Below are 8,486 nucleotides of genomic sequence, written 5' to 3'. Positions count from 1 at the left end.
CCAAAAAAAGTGCTATTCTATAAGCTGCACTTAAAGTTAGACTCGGTTTATAGAATAGCTCTTATGCCTGGGAATCACGCCTAACTTTAGGCGCAATCATTTGCACTAACTGAAACGTGGTGCAAATGTGTGTGTCTACATTATATACATATTCCTCTTATTCTATAACAACACGCATAAATGTTAGAAATACCCCTATTCTGCCCATGAACCTCCCATTCCTGCCCCCCCTCTTATACATAAACTTTAGGCACAAATCCGTGCCTAAATTTAAGTATGTAAATTCCAATTAAACCTAATTAATGCCAATAATTGTTTGTTAACAAGCCAATTATCGGTGCTAATTAGCTCATTATTCAATTAAATTGCAAACGCAAATTGGGTGTGTGCCCAAATTTGTGCACATATTTTTTAGGGGGATAAGGGGCAATTCTATAATTTGCTACCTACACTTACACGCCACTTGCATATGTCAGAAGCACCCACTCACAAGCTTAAGAATGCATTCAGGCCAAGCTCTTGAGGGCGCAGTGTTCCATTCATGTAGGATACAAGATTGTTACTGTGATAACTATGTTGATAGGAAGAGGATACAGTAAGGAGATGGCTGGCCATTTAGGCCCATATCCAGCTGAACTGGAACCCCAAAAGGAGCAGGAAGAAGCTGCTGAGACCTAAGGATATATATTTCACATTGATCTGAAATGTGTATCTTGTCCAGCCCAAAAGAAAGACTAAAGTTTATCTTAGGCCCACATGTTCTTTCACTTGCACTGCTCTTCCAGGCTCAGCTGAATGGTGGTGCTAGTGTTTTAAGTTTCAATCAATTTGTTTCCCTATTTTTTAACATTCATATTAGACTCCAGGATATTGCCAGAAAAGCTCCTTTTTTTTTCTTTTTAATCATACTTAGATTTGCAAGCGTACAGTGCATGAACAGATACCAATCAAAAGCTAGTAATTCTAATGCTCTGTTTGGCATATGATTTAAAACAAGAAGCCTGGACAATTGTGAAGTGCTGTAACAGTAGGTATGGTATATATTTTTTTGTTTTTAATTCTTCATCATGGCTGTTTAGTTCAAGCAAGTTATTTTGTCTGTATTAGCACAACTCGACACACCTGTGCAGTCCTTTAGGTCTTATTAAATGCAAGTGGCAACTGATGTTGTCATTTCAGAGCACGTGTGATCCGTAGGGGTAAGCAATGTACTTTATAAGTGTGTGTCTTTCTGTTAAAAGTTTTTTTTAATTAATTGCTTGCTGTGGGGGACAATTAGGGCTCTGAACCGGTGCTATTGTGAATCCAGAATAACCACAGTGCTGGGTCACTGAGTGAACAGTGGAGAATTACCTCTCAGAAAGCTGCCAGCATGCTCACTGCATCCCAGAGTTAAAGGAGACTGTTCTCTCTGAAGCAGGAAACCACACAGTTGCATTGGTACGATGGAGTGCATGGCGGTTTGAATCTTGGTGTTTTGTTTTTATTGATGTAGATGAATATAAAAATGCAGCCTTTTACCTGCAGATGTTAACATGTTAATTTCAGCTTTGAGGTACTGGTTTTGTATTTGCATGTACTGTATGAGGAGGTATAGATATACTGCTCGTTTCTAATATTTCACTGTTTTATTTTGCTGTGTTTTGTTACCATTTGTCCCTGTCAGTGTTTCTCAACCCTCCCCTGAATGGGATTAGGTTTTTAGGCAATCCACAATGAATATGAATGAGATAGATCTGGTGAGATGTGCCTCCAGGGGTGGAAAACACTGGTTTCTGTGTAATTATATTGCATAAATAGGTAGAACACTTTCACAAAAGTAAATTGGAGTTTAGAGAATACTTTTAAATTTAGTCAATCATTGCACCGTCACTTGCTGTTGTAATTTTCTTGCAACATTTGAGAAGTATCAAAAATGTGTTTTGTTATTTGGCCAATGCCGCACACTTGGCAGAAGATTTCAGTGTATTGTCTAAAATGACACCCAGATCTTTTTCTTGGGTGCTTACTCCTAAAGTGGACCCTAGCATCAAGTAACTATTGATTCGGATTATTCTTCCCAATGTGCATCACTTTGCAATTGTCCACATTAAATTTCATCTGCCGTTTGGATGCCCAGTTTCTTAAGGTCTTCTGGCAATTTTTCACAGTCCGCATGTGTTTTGACAACTTTGAATAGTTTTGTGTCATGTACTATATCCACTTTATTCATATGAAACTTTTAAATTAATATGTGTAAAGATGATTTATGTGTACAGGTTAATTATATTTTATATGCCATAGTTTCTAAAATAAATAGAAAAACAATGTCTGAAAATCAGAAACAAACATCCTGATCTAAAAATGAACAGAATTTTTTTCCATGCACACCATTAGACCTTATGGTTTTTGTCTGCCATCATGTACAGTTTCTATAGGTAATGCTACACGTGCACTTTCTAACTTTTTATTAATCTTTATTTTCATGCATTCAAATGGACTAACATGGCACTAATGCTATCTGTGTATGAAGAAAATCATAGTGCAGCTACACTTTGAAAAACATGTTAGTGTTATATAATTTAGTCTGATTTAAACAAAACAGGGAGTTATAACACAGAGGGGGGGGGGGGGGGGGGGGGGGAACAAGTGGAGGGGCATTTTCAAAAGAAATGTCCAAGTTGCGATTTGGAAGTCTTTGCAAAACGTTGAAATCCAAGGACGGGGAAACCCACATTTTCAAAAAAGATGGACGTCCATATTTGTTTCGAAAATACCACCAGAGACGTCCAAATCCTTAAATTTGGACATCCCTAGTTTGGACGTCCTTGGATCTGGACATTTCTGACTTTCGGTGATTTTCGAAACCAAAGATGTCCCATGTCAAAAATGTTCAAATGCAAGTCATTTGGACGTGAAGGAGCCAGCATTTGTAGTGCTCTGGTCCCCCTGACATGCCAGGACGCCAACCAGGCACCCTAGGGGGCACTGCAGTGGACTTCAGAAAATGCTCCCAGGAACATAGCTCCCTTACCTTGTGTGCTGAGCCCCCCCCCCCCAAAAATAAAACCCACTACCCACAACTGTACACCCTTACGGGTTAAGGGGGGCACCTATATGTGGGTACAGTGGGTTTGTGGTGGGTTTTGGAGAGCTCGCTGTTTCCTCCACAAATGTAACAGGTAGTGGGGTATGGGCCTGGGTCCGCCTGTCTGAAGTGCACTGCAGTTACAGTTCTCACTAAAACTGCTCCAGGGACCTTCATATGCTGTCATGGACCTGAGTATGACATCTGAGGCTGGCATGAAATATTTTTAAAGATGTTTTTTGAGGGTGGGAGGGGGTTAGTGATGACTGAGGGAGTAACGGGAGGTCATCCCCGATTCCCTCCGGAGTTCATCTGGTCATTTCAGGCACCTTTTTGTGCCTTATTCATAATAAAAACACGTCTGAGTGAAAACGTCCAAGTGTTCGTCAGGGACATCCTTGTTTTTTTCGATTAGGGGTCGAAAACTGCTCAGACCATCAGGTCAGTTTTATTGGGCTCCACCTTGCTGGGTTATTATTGGGCTCATTTTCAAAAGAGAAGGACGTCCATCTTTCGACATAAAACGGAAGATGGACGTTTTTCTCACAGAGACGTCCAAATTGGTATAACTGAAACCCGATTTTGGACGTCTCCAACTGCAGTCCATTGCAAGGACGTCCAAATTTCAAGGGGGCATGTCAGAGGCGTACTGAGGTGAGACTTGGGCGTGTCTAACACTTGGACCTCTTGGACCCATAATAAAAAAAACAAGGACGTCCCTGATGAACACTTGGATGTTTTCACCCGAATGTGTTTTTATTACGAATAAGGCACAAAAAGGTGCCCAAAATGACCAGATGACCACCGGACAAAATAGGGGATGACCACCCATTACTCCCACAGTGGTCACTAACCCTCTCCCACCCTCAAAAAACATCTTTAAAAATATGTCGTGCCAATCTCTATGCCAGCCTCAGATGTCATACTTAGGTCCATGACAGCGCATGCAGGTCCCTGGAGCAGTCTTAGTGGGTACTGCAGTGCACTTCAGACAGGCGGACACAGTCCCATACCCCCCGTACCTGTTTCATTTGTGGAGGAAACAGCAAGCTCTCCAAAACCACCACAAACCCACTGTACCCACATATAGGTGCCCCCTTCACCCATAAGGGCTATGGTAGTGGTGTACAGTTGTGGGTAGTGGGTTTTGGGGGGGCTCAGCACACAAGGTAAGGGAGCTATGTTCCTGGGAGCATTTTCTGAAGTCCACTGCAGTGCCCTCTAGGGTGCCTGGTTGGTGTCCTGGGATGTCAGGGGGACCAGTGCACTACAAATGCTGGCTCCTCCCACATCCAAATGGCTTGCATTTGGACGTTTTTGACATGGACGTCTTTAGTTTCAAAATAGCCAAAAGTCAGAAATGTCTAGATCAAGGATGTCGAAATCTAGGGATGTCCAAATTTAAGGATTTGGACGTCTCTGACGGTATTTTTGAAATGAAAGATGGACGTCCATCTTTTTTTGAAAATACGGTTTTACCCGCCCCTGGATTTGGACGTTTTGCAAAGCCGTCCAAATCGCAACTTGGACGTTTCTTTCGAAAATGCCCCTCCACGTGACTCTCCCTCACGTGACTCTCCCTGACTTACCTTCATCTTCCCTGGTGGGCTAGTGGCCTCTTCAGGGGCAGGAAAGGACCCCACTCTTTCTTGTCTGCCCATTCCTGCTGCTGTCTGCCTGGTGTGCTTCTTCAAAATGGCCACTGAGACTTCAAGTGGTAGTCTCCTGAGGCTACCACATGAAGTCTCCATAGCCATTTGAAGCGGTGGTACCAGCCCAGAGCAGCTGCAGCAGGACAGCAGAATGTGGGGTTCTTTCCTGCCTCTAAGAGGACTGATGCAGTTCCTCCTGAAGTAGTTTGGGTGAGTGTGGGTGGGGGAAGGGATGTGTATGGTGTGTGGATGCAGGGGGGCTGGAAAAAAAAAGAAGATACATGGAGTGTGGATGGAAGGGAACTTAAAAATAATTCATGGTGTGTGGGTGCATGGAGAGGGCTGAAAATCTTCCTTTTAGCTTTGAACAGGGAGAATAGGGGAAGAATAATTAGTTTGACTGTAGGGATAGAGAGGGGATGGAATGGGGATTAATATTTGTTCGCACCCCCACCCCAGCACCTCATGGAAAGCCTGCAGCTACCTTGGGTGGCTACTAAAAAAATGGCAATGATCTTTGGGGCTCTTTTACAACGCCACAGTAGAGATACCAAAGCGATGTCACACATCAAGCCCAGCGGTTGTACCCACCCCCAGTACACACTACTTCCGGCATGACAAAAATGTTTTGTATTTTTGTAGCGCTAGGTTAGCGTGGGAGCCCTTACTATCACCTAAATAGGTGACAGTAAAAGCTCCCCCCAAAAATGACCCTGCACCAATCCTTGTTTTTAGCATAGGGCCATTTCTTTTTGGGTTTTTTTTGGCTGAAAACAACCTTTACCCACTGTGGTAAAAGGAGGCCTCGGAAATTCTGGATAATAATTAGCAAAAATGTTGTTTAAATTGTAACAAATAAACTTGTAGAATTTTACACAATTTTTCAATTTTGTGCGGAGAATGTTGATTTTTTTTGGTGCAGATTTCTGGCAGGAGTAAAAGTGGGCTACAATGTATCATACACAGTAAATCAATTGGTAAAAGGCCATTTAATTATAAACATAAGAACATAAGCATTGCCATATGGACAGACTGAAGGTCCTTCAAACCCAGTATCTCGTTTTCCAGCAGTAGCCAATCCAGGTCACAAGAACCTGGCAAGGTCCTAGAACAGTAAAACCAATTTTATGTTGCTTGTCCTAGAAATAGCAAAAATATGTAGGAGAATATGTACATATTTTGCTAGTTTTAGACGAGTGAAGGTGAAAATAATAGCCAAGTATATTTTTGACATGTCCTAGAAATAAGCAGTGGATTTCCCCAAGTCTATCTTAATAATGTTTATGGATATTTCTTTTAGGAAAGTATCCAACCTTTTTTAAACCCTGGTAAGCTAACTGCTTTTACCACATTGTCTGGCAACAAATTCCAAAGTTTAATTGCCCGTTGAATGAAGAAATACTTTCTCCGGTTTGTTTTAAATTTACTACTTAGGAACTTCATTGCGTGCCCCTAGTCCAAGTATTTTTGGAAAGAGTAAACAAGAGATTCACATATAACACAGAGAAGTTCATATTGGAAAAGTCATTATAAACAAATGGGCTTTCGCTTTTTTATGGAACAGAAATAAATCAGATTCAGCCTGAAATACGGCTGGCAAAGTGTTCCAAATCCACTGACATATGATCAACAGTGTACTATCTCAAGTAACAGATGAGTTCATGTCACCGCTGGAACTGTTAATAAATCAGTATCTGATGAGTATAGAGAATGAACATTAGTCCTGCATGAAACAACTTTTAGATAAGATGACACATTTCTATGAATGATTTTGAAAAATAACATGATAATCTTTAACCCTTTAGTGTCCAATGTTCCTGTCAATCTGTTCCCATATGGCTTATTATGGGAACATTGGACACTAAAGGGTTTAACCTAGTATGCCTAATCTAGATATGATGGAGACATTTAAATATGTACATGGCATAAATGCACAGGAGGTGAATCTTTCAATTGATAGGAAGCTCTGGAACGAGGGGGCATAGGATGAAGGGGAAAGGGAAAAGACTCAGGAGTAACCTAAGTAAATACTTCTTCACAGAAAAGGGTGGTGAAATTTGTGGAATGGCCTCCCGATGGAGGTGGTGCAAATGAAATCTGTATCCGAATTCAAGAAAGCTTGGGATAAGTACATAGGATCTCTGAGAGAGGGAGAGTAGATGGCGTGGATGAGCTGACTGGATAGGCCATATGGTCTTTGCCTTCATTTTTCTATGTTTCTACGTTAAACATTGGTAGCCAGCAGTGCCATAGCGAGGGCAGCTGACACCCGGGGCGGGTCGCCGCTGCGCACCCCCCCCCCCGGGTGCAGCACGGCGCACCCTCCCTCCTCTGGAGCGCACCCCGAGCGCGTACTTACATCAGAAAGCGGCGAGGGACGGGCGGGAGGGCCAATCCACCCCGACTGCACATTGCTGGGAGCTGCGTCGGCTCCGCTGGTTCCCTGCTCTCTCTGCCCCGGAACAGGAAGTAACCTGTTCCGGGGCAGAGGGAGCAGGGAACCAGCGGAGCCGACAACCCCCCAGCGGCGTGCCCCCGGGGTGGACCGCCCCACCGCCCCCTTCCTACGCCACTGGTAGCCAGTGGTAGTGCATGCAGCACTTTAGTAAATTGGTCATAAGGACCTCTGTTTGCTTGCAGCAGCTCTAGGAATAGGCTGTAATACGTACAATATGAACATAAGTATCCCCAAGTAGAGCAAATTGCAATAGTCCAAAGACAAACATACATAGGATTGTACCTAGGTACCAAAACCTCCAGGAGACAGATGCATCCACACAATTAATTCTTTCTGAAAAATCTAGAATTACCTTCAAGTTAACTGCCAAGAGAAGAAAGTAATACCACACTGTCAAATGGGGCCATTTGAAATATAAAATAATCAGTGGTTCTGCAGATGGAGGGATTTTTATTGTTGGATTGTCCATCTTTCAGAAGAAGCAAACTAAGCATCAAGTGCATTAATTTTTGTTTTGTGTCATTTCCAGGAATCATTTCTTTGTTCAGGTTTTTGTGGCCATTTTGCATTATGGGAGCAATGTTGTTAAGCATGGGCTCACTTTTCATGCACCTACTATTTCCAAAGAGTGTGCAAACAAAAAAATCATAATGGGCCTGATATTCAGCCATTGTGATTTCTGTCTGCCCCTGGAGTTAAACCTGGATATTCAATACTGGGCTATATTGATATACCGTAAGTGGTACCTGAAGCAACTATATGGTTTACAATTTCTGTTACAGGTACTTCGCACTGCCTCTGATGGGCTCATATTCTAAGTTAAATATTGTACCTGGGGCGTTGGCGGGTAAGTGATTTACCCAGGGTCACATAGAGCTGTAGAGGGAATTGAACCTGGTTCCCCAGGATCTCAACCCACTGCTGACCATCAGACAGCAGGGGGAATTGAACCCACAATCCGTTGCACTAACCATTAGGCACTGAATATCTAGGTTTATTTTGGGCGCTGACCAGATAACATTTTAGCAGTCAAAGATAGGTCTGCTATTTAAGCAGCCTATTTTGACCACTCAACGTAGCCTAACTGGCTAGCCACTAACCAGGATATTCAGTGGGAGATAACCGGTTATCTTCCACTGAATAACCACAGTTAGGTGCTTAAACGCTCTTTAACCAGCCAGGAGTCATTCCTGGCTACATAGTAACATAGTAAATGATGGCAGATAAAGACCTGAAGAGTCCATACAGTCTGCCCAACAAGATAAACTCATTTCACATGGTATGTGATACTTATATGTATACCCAAGTT

The 8,486-nt window shown here is 42.6% G+C and overlaps 1 protein-coding gene across 1 annotated transcript in view; it reads left to right on the top strand.

The window, feature by feature from the left end:
• Positions 1–943: 943 nt before the first annotated feature.
• ESR1 (estrogen receptor 1) overlaps positions 944–8,486 on the top strand; it is a 587,957-nt gene continuing 580,414 nt past the window's right edge. The window contains exon 1 of the mRNA XM_030198471.1: positions 944–1,031. The gene's annotated coding sequence lies outside the window, so the exon portion shown is untranslated. The remainder of the gene's footprint in view (positions 1,032–8,486) is intronic.

This window comes from Microcaecilia unicolor, chromosome 3 (assembly GCF_901765095.1).
Source record: "Microcaecilia unicolor chromosome 3, aMicUni1.1, whole genome shotgun sequence".
Taxonomy (NCBI): Eukaryota; Metazoa; Chordata; class Amphibia; order Gymnophiona; family Siphonopidae; genus Microcaecilia; species Microcaecilia unicolor.
The sequence above is the reverse complement of the archived record's forward strand: the minus strand, read 5'-3'. Positions and strand labels throughout refer to the sequence as shown.